The following is a 14,511-nucleotide window of genomic DNA, read 5'->3' on the forward strand; positions in this document are numbered from 1 at the left end:
ATCCCTGGCGATGAGCCCTTTGCTGCTGTGGGTAAGTCATTACACAGGGCTCATTATGGTCAAAAATCAGAATCACTTGAATGCAATAGGCTGGAATAATTTGCACTAGAAGGCGATGAGCTCAATGGAGCGTTAATGAAATAATTAACGCATAAATACAACCGAACTGAGCTGAGCTGAGCTGAGCTAAGGGGGAGGCTAGAGTTCAAGGAAACTGCCAACGATCTTGGCCAGCAATTTAATGCAGCAACTGCTACAAAGTCATCAATTTTATTCCCTTGGCAGTGAAGGAAGCAGAGAAGCTTGGACGCTCGACTGCTCGGCTGCTCTGCTGAGCCAGCCAAGCATGCAATTTCTGTTTATTTATGAGGCCCATGATGGCACCGTGGAAGCCAAGACGACTACGACTGTTGCCCACACTCGGACCCGGACTCGACCCGGACCCGGGAGTCGGGACCAAAAACCATAGCGGAGGCCGGAAGCTTGAGGAAAACTTGCAAAATAAAACTTTTCCGCTATTTGATTTGTTGGTCACTGGGCAGGACTTGGGTCGGAATTGGAATTGGAACTGTGATTGAGGTGGGGGGTTGAGACTGAGGCCAAAACTAAATCTATTGACCCAAACAGTTAAAAGCTTTAGGCGGACTTCACAAAAATGCCATAGCTGGAAAAGATAGTTGCACATAAAAGTTGCCAATGCAACTGCAACTCTAACTAGTTCGCTGCTCTGCTCTTCCTCTGCAGTCGCCCACATCCTGGCGAGCTTTTGTTTGTCCGCAGTGCAAAATTTACAATTTCTGGTCCAAGAGCGGCGGACGCTCGTTGTTGCTGCTGCAGGATGCGCTAGAAATGGTTGCACTTCCTTTCCGCTGCTTCCTTTCCACAGTTTTTGCCTCTATTTTGTATTTGCATTTGTTGCCTTATGTTTAAAGTTAATTTTATTTGATGACTTAAAATTATAGACTTAATTTCTAAAGTCTTCAATTGTATGTTTAAGAAACTTCTTCTAGTTTTGTTTTTCTTTAAAGTTTCCCAATTTATTTGAGATTTCGAGTATTTCTTCGGATTCATTTATTTATTTATACTATATATGAATTTTATTTATTTCTCTCCGTCTTCTCTTCTCGAATAAATCTGCAGAATTTTTAAAACGTTTTCAAATGCTATAAAATTATCCTATCTTGTTGTCATTTCGTTATTATTTTTTAAAAAATTATACAAATATCACATTTCAAAATATGCCTACAAAATTTAGATATCTGTAAATACGGTTGCAGTTATTGTTAAAAATTTCATGGTTTCATTAAATAAATATATACCCACAGTTTAGATAGTAAAATTCAGTTAAAGAGACATTTTAATTTTCAATTTTAAATGTGGCAAATTTCAACTTTTTGGGGATCGTAGTTTATTTGCATTTCCATTTTAGGAGCTCCTTATTTGAAAAGCTTCTATTATAGTTAAACATTCAAAACTCACTGATTTACATTTGTTCCTTGCCTTGATGAAGTTCTTAAAGTGTTGCCTACTTTTTGGGGCAACAGTTAAATTTAAAATTTCAATGAAGTTCTTAAAGTGTTGCCTACTTTGTGGGGCATTCAGTTTATATCACTTTTGTTTCAAGTTCATTAAAGGTAAAAGCAAACTTTCTGTAGTAAATTGATATGAATACGAAATACAGAAAGTCCAGATTGGGTTTCTTTTGTTGTTCAAGTTAATTTCAAGACGAAGAGCAAGATCATGGAAGATGGTTATTTACCAGATTAAAAGGAAACACAGACAGCAGTCAAATAAGGAAAAGAAATTGAGAATGCGCAAGAGAGCAAATAAAGGGATGAGAAGAAGAAGACAACGAATTGGCTGTCAGTTGCCATTGGCCTGATGGGTGGGCTGCTCTGCTGTTAGCTGCTTGTTCATATTGTTTCGGCCAAGCTAAATTGATGGCAAACAAAATTGGGGCAACTGGGGAGCAACATTTTGATTTTGGCCATGTGGTTTCTGTTGCCTTTTTGGCAGGCAGAGAGTAATCGGAGTGAAAGGAAGCTTTTAGCAGATACTTTACGCAAATCCCAAGAGAAAACATTGGCACACTTTGAGACGTTGGCAGGCATCATTAAAAGTTAAAAAGGATTTTCAACGGATTTGCGAGTTTTTCAGCGTACTCGCTCCGAAGGCAAACAGAAGCCATCAATTTGCATTGAACAAAGCGTTGCGAGCGGGTTCCACAAATACATAATGCAGTACATATTTAAGGCAACTATAACTACAAAGCGTATAAGATGCGCTCTCGCTATGTAAAGTATGCAGCAAGCAAAAAAAAACAAAAAGAGGAAAAAAACAAAGAGCTGAACTCAAGTCAGCGACTGTCAAGTAGTCGCATAGTTGTCATTTCCACTGGCACTCGACGTCCTGGCAGGACCTTGAGTTCTCTCTACCCAGGCTTTTTGTTTTGTTTAAACTTGTGTGGATTAAGCTAAATGCAGAGGCAAAAGCAGAAGCAGAAGCAGAAGCAAAAGCACTAGCAGAAGCAGAGGCTACTGGCAATGGCATGCCAAGGTATACAAGTGCCTTCTCCGCATCCATCTTCACCTCCGTTTCGATCTCCTCCTACGTCTCCTCCTTCTCGCATTTGTGCCTTGGGGGCCCAGCGCACACTTCAAGCTAAACATTTCGCCTTCTTGAGTATTTTTATGAGCTGCTTTTTCGTTTACTTACACCTGGTGCTTTGCTTATTTTTACCCACACAAACTTTCTCTTGCGCCCATTTTCTTTTACTTTCACCTCACCTGCGGCGACATTGAGTAATGACGTTGCAACTCCTCCCGAGGCCAAGCCTCTGCAGAGCGCAATGCGTGGCATCTCGTTGAGCTTCCACAACGTGCACAAAGGTGTCCTTATTTTGCTAGCCCAATTACAACTAATTGAACACCGACTGGCTAGCCTATTAATCAAGAGCAATTTTCAACTTTTAGCAGCGAATTTGTTACTGATCAAATTACAGCTGTGTGCTGGGTTTAACTACTGCAGTTGGGATGCCATTATTAGCACTTTAAAGGCTGCAGAACTAGGAGAGTTGTAAGGCAACAAATATCTATGGATAATTATCAGTTAGGTTCAGAGAATTTAGGCTGTTTCAACTTCTTCTTAGTCTTTGATAATCTATCTGAGAGATTAAAAATATATAACGACACGATTTAATATTCTTTAACTCTTTACACCCTTTTAAAATTGATTAATGTCTGAATAGGCAGAAAGTTATCAACATCTCTTGAATTGAATTTAATTCCAAAGTACAAAATCTATGAAATTGCAGTATTTTTGAATAAATATTCAAGTTGCGTACTGAGATGCCCATATTCTTTGTAATATTATTTTAAAAAGTTAACAAAACTACCAATATTACAACTATATTTTACCAAATAAGAGTAAAAATGTTCCCTTTTAATTATCTTTAAAAGCTTAACAACTTAAGCTTTTGAAACCCGCTTAAAGATATTTCGTTTATTTAATCTCATCTCAATTTCAATTTCAATCTCAATCGCAATTCTTTTTTTTTTTTTTTTTGTTTCAATACAATGCTTTGAGCAATATTTCTACTCTAATTCTCTTCACATTTTATTTCAACTGCCAGTCGTTTGGTTTATTACATTCTCGACATTTCACATTGTTCTCGACTCTCGTTTCGTAACAGTTTTGTGTTATATTTTTCGCCGAATTTCCAGAGGTATTATTTCCGAAACATTTGGTCGGCAATTAAATTGTTGCTTCGAGGAAATGCTGCTGTAGCAGCAAATGTAACAGAACACTTAAAGTTATATAGCACCTTTTGATATTCAATGGTCGTTAAATTTTAATTGCGCTCGCCAGGCGCCTCTTTCAATCACCAATTTGTTCATATTTGATTACATGCCAAAGACGAATGCTCGCACTTAAAGCCAAGTATCTGGCGTGTAGTCTAACACACATACATAAGTTATGGGCATCCAAACTCAATGTGACCAGTGTTGGCGCTTATTGAAGGATTCCACTCAATGTTGCATCACCATGTTAGAAATTATTTAATACTTTTGTGACTTTTATTAGCGTTTAATTAAAATTAATAAATATTAAACGAAATATCTTAATTGTGCATTCAAACATGTTTATTTGCTGCAATTAAATTCGATTGGTTTCAGCCTTTTTCCTTGGCAAAATGCGTCAGCACTGAATGCCATGTGGCTATCTGGTCCAAGGACACACACAATTTGCAGCACGTGCGCAAAATTATCTGTAGGCAAGCGTCTGAATAAAATAACAGCTGCAAAGAGAGACACAAAGCCAGTCAAAGTCCAGGCTCGAGATCCGAGACTAAACTCATTAATTATAGGAATGCTGCCACTCCATGAGCTGGCCATGAATACAGACAGTATTGTATTAGTCTCGTATATTGGATTCTATTGTATGTAATCAACTTTACCGATGATTCTCATCAACATTAAATATGTTTTATGCACGTCTCGCTTACTGGGGATTAAGGATTGTATTCATATCAACTTGGTCACAATAGTTTATTCATTAGCAAGCACTGACTATTATTGCTTAATACGTACCTTTTAGAGTACTAAAAAAATGAATTTTTTACTACATGAAATACATTTCGAATTACATGAATTGCTATTTAAATTATAGTTGCTTTGAAATAAAGTTAGTTTCTTATTCTCTTTTTTTGTTTTGTATTTTATTAAAACAGTTTTCTGATATCGATATGGTATCTTAATCTAGCCATATAGATGAAAAAATGTAATAATAGAGTTTGTATGAATAGAAATATTAATCATATATGTAAATCCTATATACATTTGGGATAAAAGTGAATGAATCCTTAAGCGGATGCAATTCCTGGATAAATTTATTAAATATCTGAAGAATGTTGCTTTTCTTTTTTTAAAGCCGATGGGTTCAGTTCTCTTTCAATGTCTCAATTGATGGATTCATCATATACTAGAAAACATTCGTTTTAGAATTTTGGCTGTTTACTCCTAATTTGAATTTAAGTATTTTGGTTATTTAGTTTTATACGTTTTCTTCATTGCTGTCACTCACTGTCAGATCACAACTCTCTTAACTTTAAAGTCGATATCAGCTTCAATATATCCATTAATCGATATTTATTTATTGAATGCAATTTGATTTTGATATAGTCCCATATATTTGGATAGCCTATTTCCAAATATAACTCAAAATAGTTTTATATATTCTATTTTATATAATATTTAGATGTTAGGAATAACTTATATAGCGGATATAGAAGTCACATATTCTTTTCAACTTTCGTGGGGACCGAATCATTTTTTTTTTTATTAAAATAATAACGAAATGATAAAGATATGTAGGTTCACTGTTACCTAACTGGGCAACTTAAGCAAATCAGAAATTAATGTCGAATCATTGAATTGAAATTATTATATGTTAATTATCTTATATTATAATATTTTTATGTTACTCTTGTTATTACTCTTAAATATTTGTGTTAATAAGCTAATTGAAAACCTACACAACTATTTCAGGAATTATATAAATAGAACATTTCTAGCACATATGTTCTCCCTTTCCTCATTTTGTATGTCAATAAACAAGCTTATCTGCAATAAGTTACTGCTAGTAATTGACATTTTCCAGACTGTTGTGGAACTTGGAAGTCTCTGCTCGTTTTTAATAATGTTTCGAATTTGATATATTGAATGTGTTAGAATGATATTTACATGGCTCGTCTGCATCAACTACAAATGTTGACTTAACAGGCAACCTTCAATCATTTGTCCTCAATATTTGCAGTCGAAAGCATTAATCAAAATCTGTCTAGTATTAGGCAGCTAAAATAGGAGGCACCAAACTATAAAAAAACGCATGCCAGACGACGAAACTCATCCTGGATCTGAACCTCAACCTCAACCTGAACCTGACATACCTGAACATACATACTAGTATGTGTATCAAGGGCAGACGTTTCATCGATGGCTGACTGACAGTTCCATGGTTAGGGAACTACATGGTGAACTGCCTGCCTGGTACTATGATAATAGTGTAATAAAAATGCGCAAAATATGCTGAAAGAATAGTTGAGAGGAAAACAGTTCAACGAAGTTGCATTGATCTTTAAATTGAATACTTGATTTTTGATTTAAAGAAGAACTTTTCTTTCTAGACTCTAGCCATAGTTAGTTTGTAAACTAAACTCACGTACTTAGCGTTTTCATTTGGCGCTTTATTGCAAATGCGATGACAATTTTAATATACCCGCTGTTGGGTGCAAAGCAATTTGCACGCAGCCTGCTGACAGCATGTCACCTTGTTATGTATACTCTACCCAAGAGCATTACAATTTTGTGATGCGTTCAGGGTAAGAGAGTAGAAAGATATTCTCGAATATTGAATGAATATATGGCACAAAGATAGGAAAGGCTGAGATTTTAGTTTAGATTCATAAAGTATTTTTTTCTTGAATCAAATTATGCGAAAAAGCAGCACACAAAATTAAAAATATAAATGAAAAATGAGAAAAAATATTAAACACTTACAAATACATATTTCGGATAAGATTTTATATCTAAATTTTTGTATTTTTGCTCTTTTCGTTTATATGAACTTAATTCTTTGGCGCAGGGTAAATTCATACAAATTTCAAATTGATTTTTATAAAAATTTAATTTTCCGAATTAAGTTGTTAAATTATTTCTGTTTCAGAAATAATATGAAAACAATATACTTTAAATACTTGGTTCAGGCTTAAAAAAAAACATAAAATTTATTTTTTTAAAACGAGAAACAAAAAATGGTTTTCTTCCATAATCCTGTTGTAATGAATTTTCTCTATAATTTTAAATTAAACATTTGCGGCTTCGCTGTTGGCTCTGTTATTAGTGTGAATCATTCTTTAAGTGCTCCTTTGTGCAGGATTAATATTTTGCGTGACTTGGTGATAAATATATCATTGCATATGAAATCAGGATTAAAACTTACTATGAAAAAACAATATTTATATTAAATTTTAATCTTAAAAGTCAAGTGTTACTAAAACTGAAGATTATCCAGATTGTGTATTAGATTCATATTGGATCTTACCACATTTATCTCGAATTTGCTTTCCTGTGCTTTTAATATATACTTTGTCCTTGATTAGGTTCGTTAGTGTGCTTAGACTTCGTAGATAGCTTGCATTTCTGGCACCATTTGTGTGGAACGCTGGCGTGTGTCGGAAATTAAAGCTGCCAGCAGGCAGTTCCCCGACTCCTCCTCCTCCTCCTCCTGTGTGCCCCAGTTCCCCCCAGGCCAATTCAGGAGCCATTCCATTTCACTGGGTGACTGGTGACGGCAGCTGTTGCTGCTGTTGTTGTCTCTTGTTTTGGCTCAAAGGTATTTTAATGATTTTAATTAACTGCATGTTTGCCAGTAATTACAACGGCAACAATGCAATTATGAGTCTAGTTCGACCCATAAACAACAAACAGGCTGTCTCTGTCACTGTCGCTGGCTTAGGCCTTGCACTGTCCTGCCCTGCCTTGTTTTGCCCTGTCCTGCCAAGGATATTGGCTTTTGTCTCTATTCTGGCTCCGTGACACACACCTCAGTTGACACAATAATTACATGAACACAGGCACACTGACACAAAGTCACACACACTTCTATAGAATGCTCAATCTTCCTTGCTCCTTCCAGTGCACAGCAGGACATAGGCGTATAACAGAGGTCGAGGGACATCGGAGGGCAACTGTAGCGAGAATAGTTCATAAAAGCATTTGCGTTTGTTGTTGACAGTTTTTGCCCACGTTGCGCAATTGATGTGGCACAGTGAAGCCAACAATTCGAATTTCTTTAAAGCTTAACATTTGCTTGACATTATCATTTAAGATTAGAATTTATTGTATTTAGTCAGTTGATGATTTTAAATTAATAAAAAGACTATAGATTGAGTTTGAATATTAAGATATACATATACTTAAATTGTTGTACCCAATTTAGACTTGAAAATTTCCGTTAAGTAGAATCTTTCGCTGCGTCATACCAAATGAGGCTGTGTGTCGGAGGGAGACGGCTAATCGAGTCGCATCATCGATAATGGGTCAATTATTCTGAAAATGTGACCGTATTTTGGCCAATATTTCGGTATATTTAGCGAAAAAGACGATATCGATATAAATCAACTGATATTCAATTTACAGATTTTGGCGCTCTAAAATTATTCCAAATTAGCGAAAGTCAAACAAATAAAAGAAATTGTTTAAAGAAATTTGACCACTTTTTACAGGAATATGATCGTTGCAGAGTTTCAAATAATATTAAGTATTTATATAATTGCATAAGTTACAAATTTGTAAAATTATGTATTGTGCCTTTGATAGTCTTCTTCCTCCTGTCTGAGTTTGTTTACATTTTCACCCCAAATCAGCTGTTCGCGTGATGCGACTTTGGTGTTAACACATGCATCATAGAATCACATCATTGAAGAAGATGCAGTTGGTCTAAATAGAGGGTTAACACGATATAATATGAAAAGAGTGTGCACATATATGTTATTTAAATTCGGGATTTTATATGAACGATGATACATCGAGTACACTAGAGATGCGATATCGTATGATGTTTACAACATAAGTGAAGCCCAGTGTGCTGGCTGGAAGGCACTTATTACTAATGCGCCATGTGGTACACTCAAAGATGGAACATGTGTAATTATGGCTAACAATGTTGCTGTCCTTGAGTGTGTCATTGATGCCAGCAAAACTTGTTGCATTCCTGTTTGTCACAAGGCGAGGGCAATGGCGAGGGGCGTGGCAGCCTTCTCGTTCTCATCCTCATCCTCATTGGGAACATCATCATCATCTTCGTCAGCGTTGCTTGTTGCCATGTGGCCCCGTGACTTTCTCTTTGTGTGTGCGCTGACCGTAAATATCAAGTAATTTTCTGCAATTTTTCTGCACTGTCAATTGATTTATGGCTTGTTGCTGCCCACCCTCAAACCGAGCTCGCTTTGGCTTTGTTAGCAAAACACAAAAAAAGGAAAAGTCAAGTGAACGTTGTCCATCTGAAATATTGCGCCTGTGGCCTGTGACTGTCAAGTGCTCGCCGTTTCTACCCAATACTCATATTCCCCACAAAGCCAGCCATTGTATGCAAAATGTGTCGCCGTTGTCATTTGCGCTGACCGCCCACAGCTCGCTGCCAACCTTCCTACCCCCTTCCCTACACTTGCCTTTTGTGCTGGGACCTCCCGCTTGGGTGCGACCATTAAACACGAAAATTCGTTTAGTGAATTTCATTTCATTTCTTGTTAAAAAAGTGAAAATGCTTAATATGTATTTCTTTGTGTGTGCCTTGTTTATTAAAGCATTACTCATACGCCACGTGGCGTGTGTGGCATATTTTGTAGCTCTCTAATTAGATCACTGGAATGTACGCTGCAGTGCAACTAATAAAGTCCGAGTTATGTGGGCTGAGTGACTTTAATTCGTTCTCCCTTCTTTTATTTATGCAAATTGCATAATTCAATAGACTTGTAATTGACTTGAAATTGCCAAGAAGTGCGACAGCTCACTTAAAGAAGCTTTGCTTAAAGTACAATATTTGTAGCATTTCAACTTGCAATGCAACTATGTAATTATATTGTCAATTTAGTTACAGTATTAAATTAGAGTTTAAATAAAGGTTGACAACTAACAAAGTGTGTACTTTTTAATACCCGCTATCCATAGGGAAGAAGGATATTATAACGTGTGTAACAGACAGAAAGAGGCATCTTCGATGTAGCCAAGTCCGCTTGTCTGTCTGTTCGGCTGAATACCTAGATTTCAGAGACTATGGAGATAGAAATATAGATAGAAATTTTTGAAACAACATTTGTTATTATTACAAGGAAGTCCGTTTTGTTTTAATATTCTGAATGGCATCGCAAACAAGTGTAATTTCAAAGCAAGAGAACATACAAGCAACTCCAGACCTTAGAAATAATAATATAAGTCAAAAAACGGCTGTTGCTGTCGAGAATGGGTTGGTATGTTTTATGCTCTACGATATATTGTATGTATGATCGATATATGTATAAAGTGTAACTTTTAGAAGATTTTAGTATTTCTTAAAACATAATTTGGGATATTTGAAGGATAATATCAGGATTGCGGGTATCTATCAGTCGACTCGACTGTAGTCGACTTGTTACCGAGATGATTTTGCTGCCCTTGAAACACATACAAATGTATCAAGTGGCCAGTGTGTCTAATGTCTTATCTAGTGACACACATGCTTGCATACGAGTATACCATATATACACGTGTTCATTATATAATATATTGCCTGCCTTCCGCAGGGGATGCAAGAAATAGCCGCATAAGAAGCACTAACAAGCAGCTCCTCTGCTCGCTCGTAATTTAAAACCTTTGCGCTGACCACAGCGAGTCACATGCAACCAGAACCAACCGCAACCAGAACCAGAACCAGAACCAGAGTCAGAGCGAAAGCCACAGAGAGGCAGCCACAGGACGCGTCACGCTGACCTTTTGCCACTGGCTATAGTGTGCTTCTAGGCGCAATAACGACGCAGCACATTAAAATGCAGGTTGAGTGTATATATGTGTGTGTGTGTCTGTGTGTTCATGAGTGTATGTATTTGTGCGGTGAAATGCTCAAGGCAAACCAACTGCGTTGCTCATTTTTCAGTCTTATCCGCATTTTTATTTTAATTTTTTATTGTCCTTGTCTTTTGAGCTGAACGCTTCCTTTTTATTAATGACGCCCACATGAACCATGGAACTACACCTTGGAGATTTATGGGGCGTGTCGTATTAAGCAATGAAAGCAGCAGTATCCAATAGCTGCTATCCAGTGGCTTCTCACAGCTGGCAATCAAATTTAGTCGCTTTTGAAGTCGAAGCTAAAGTTAATCGCATTTACGGCAATCAAATATAAACACACCCAAAACATACACCGAACCAATTGCACATTGGGCCCAAAGTAATGTTTTTATTAAACAGGTAATACAACACAAAGTCTTGTTCAGTGCTCAAAGAATCTTTGTAAAATATAGTAAAAAATACCTTACATTATGATATATAATACAAGTAAAATATACCGAATAAATTACTTACACACAATTACATATATTTACCAACAAAAGTTTAAGATTTATTTTTATTTATTTCTCCACTTTCAAAAGAGCTCAGTATTAAAATATACCATATAAATACCTAGCATGTTTATTACTTACATGTAATTACATTTTCCCACAAAAACTATAGGATTTATTTTTAGCCAAATTATTGATTGACAAAGCTTACATAATCAATTTAAATAATAATTTAATGTGAAAACAAAAGAAATAAATACATAAATATTGTTAATGTCAGTAGAATATATTAATATAAATACCTTAAGAGCTTAATACTCAAACACCCATTTTCAATAAAAGTAAGACACTACGGTATTATGCTTAATTAGTATACCGAAAAACACTAAACTCAACTTCTCAACTCCCTTCAAAATAATATATACCACAGAGTACGAAATATACCAACCGTTTTTTGTCATATAAAATAATTTCTTGAATAACTTCAACCAAGTTCTCAGGAATCATAAAGACTGAATTTATTATTGTAGGTGCCAAAACTCTTTTTTAGGTTTAAAATTACACTTGTTAATTGTTAATTTATTTAGATTTATGGGGTGGAAATGGATAAACTTGATCAAAGATTAGAGCTGTGTATCTCTGATATCTAGGTACTCATAAGGACAGACGGATATGGGTATGTTAAAGAGAATATGAGAAGCTCCGTTCTACCTGATGCATACATTTTCTGTAGATAGAAAGTTACTATATAATACTCTTCTGCCTTATGGGTAGCGGGTATCACAAATAAAATACATCATTAATTGAAGACTCAAAATGTAAAGTAAGCATATTGTAAACCAAAAAACATCGATTTTAATGGCTGTATTTATTATCATTTAATTCTCCCTATTAATAATTAATCAAATTACTCATGAATGTATACCAAATAATTATAGTTACTCGTACTTACTCTGTAAAAGTAGAGTAGTGAAATTTTTTAATTTTGCCAGCTCATTTCAAGCACTTCCGATTGCTTTGCAATTGAGTACAAATTCGAATTAAACGTTCTTTTGGACCACTGTCAATTGGGGGGAAATGTGAAAAGCATTTTCCATTAACGCATTACAGAGCTGAGCTTGTGACTTGTGTGCTCCATTTTCCATGTGACTTGGGCCCAAATTTCCTACTTTTCCACTTGTGTTAACCAATAATGTATGCAAATCCAATTTTGCGCTCCATAAGCTTTATTAGATGCCAATGTTGACATAAGACACGCCCCCTTCTCTTTCATTCTAACTGACTGACTAGCTGATTGACTGACGAAGTAACAGACGTATAAGTGACAGGCAGGGCTTTTTTTCTGTTCTTTTTTTGCTTCCATCTTAATTCAGCATTCAGTGCTCTGCGTAATTTCATTTCCAGTTAGTAATACAGCCAGTTGACCAGGTGGCTGGAAAACGTGATCCAGTATATCATCAAATAACGAATAGCAGACACGGCACGTTATGCCGTTATGACTTGTTGTCAGTTACTATATAAAGGCATGTGTCCGAGTGTAGTTTACGAGCTTGGCATTTCTGACTTTCTCAGCAAAAGTTAATTTTCTTTATTAGAAGCTCACAATTCATTCGGGATTTCTACCGAAACGAAGCAGTACAAAATAATGTTCTGGCCAAGATTCCGTGACTTTATTTGGCTGCTTTTTCCTTAAAGTCTCTAAAGAGAAGTATGAAAATCGAAGTATACTAAACTATACTAAAGTTATATTTATTATGCCTGTATATACATTTAAAATTTGCCAAAGAGTACAAAATATGCCAAAAATCAAGACGCTCGCTTTTCAATTATTAACCTATGAAATAAATACATATATTTAATGCATACATTTAAAAACAGAATTACACAAAATTCGAAATAAATAGACTTAATTTAAAATATAGAATACCTGTATATTCGGTGAGGTGATTTATAAAAATTGTAGACAGCGGAGAAGAGATTTGATTGATATAAAGTAATAATATAGAAACATTTTGCTTTACTTGCTTGATATCTTTTTAATTAACTTTTGCAGACAAACTGAAATCGATTATTCACCTGTTTGATCCGATTTTGAATAATGTTATTTGATTTGTATTCAGGTCTTTATCCCAGGCCTTAAGTTTAATCAACAAACAAATTCAATTTTACCTTTTTACTTTTCACTTTGCATTAGGGCTTACTCCCGTCCGCTGTTTGTGCTGCAATCCATCATTGGACTTATCCCAGCTGTCCTTTGCATGAATTAGGCCCGCGTCGGGATAGAAGTATGTTAATTTCATTTACATTGCTTGCCTAATGATTTGCCTTAGTTTGTGCATCAGCATCAGCATCAGCATCTACATCTACCTCAAGCCAATTTCATTGTTTCTCTTTTGCTGGGCGTGTTTGCTTATGCGTATGGCATAACGGCACAAACGACGCCGGCTACGTGTCCTTCAGATGAACAATAAAAGCAACACACACACACACATACACGCACACGCACACGCAGAAGCAAGGACGTAAGCTTGTCTCAGCGTTGATGATGATATACGAGTGAGGTTGTGGGAACGCAGTTTCATTGGATCGCATATATCCAGAGGCAGGCATTCAGTCAGCCAGGAACGTGCCCGTTTGTCCTGTGGATAGCTTCGGTTCCACATCTCTTCTCCACTCCCGACTTATTCAATGTCTTCTGCTTCTGCTTCTGCTTAGTTGCTGCTGCGCAAAATCCAAACTAATAATGACATTTTGCAAATTATTCCACATCGCACGCTGCTTGACACACTGACACTGAACTGGCAACAGGAGAAGTAGTCGTCAGCAGTAGCAAAAGCAAAAGCAGCAGCAGCAGCAGCAGCAGCAGCTGGGAACAAAATGGGAAGGTGGAAGTTCTGGGAACTCAGTGCTGGGGGCAGCTTGCGGCCGGGTGAGAAATTTATTCGCAGGCAGGACTCGGTTCGTCCTCGTCACGTTGGCGTTGCCATTGCCACGTATGTGTGTTGCATAAAATTTTACAGTTGCCACACAACGTCAGCGTAAAATGAAAATATTTACCGGCTGGCATTCTAATATATTGTAGTTTTCGAGGGTATCAAGAATGTTGGATGCGGTTTGTGTAGCCAATTCAATGGAAAAGTTTTGCGTGCTTAAAAGGCTCCATGATTATTTTTCCAAATTCTTTAAATTGCATTACATCCTTTTTACTAAGCAATGACCGAGGGTAAGTTTAATACTTAAATAGAGATTCGATTTACTGAACTGGTCTTGGAAATTGTTAAGAAATATGGTACATCGATTTTGAATTTTGTTTCTATTTTACTATAAATCATCAACATAAATCAAAAGTAAGTAAATAACTTGTAAATTTTGTTGGTATTCTGTAAATTTTATTAATCTTATATTTTAGTTTTTCC

At 36.1% G+C, this 14,511-nt stretch overlaps 1 long non-coding RNA gene across 1 annotated transcript; it reads right to left on the reverse strand.

Moving 5' to 3' along the window:
- Positions 1–11,958: 11,958 nt before the first annotated feature.
- On the reverse strand, positions 11,959–14,511 carry LOC127565457 (uncharacterized). The gene is made up of 3 exons (XR_007954762.1): positions 13,023–14,511; positions 12,048–12,929; positions 11,959–11,983 (listed from the first exon to the last, which is right to left on the reverse strand). It is a non-coding gene; the product is annotated as an uncharacterized LOC127565457 (long non-coding RNA).

The sequence above is a fragment of the Drosophila albomicans genome, chromosome 3 (genome assembly GCF_009650485.2).
Source record: "Drosophila albomicans strain 15112-1751.03 chromosome 3, ASM965048v2, whole genome shotgun sequence".
Taxonomy (NCBI): Eukaryota; Metazoa; Arthropoda; class Insecta; order Diptera; family Drosophilidae; genus Drosophila; species Drosophila albomicans.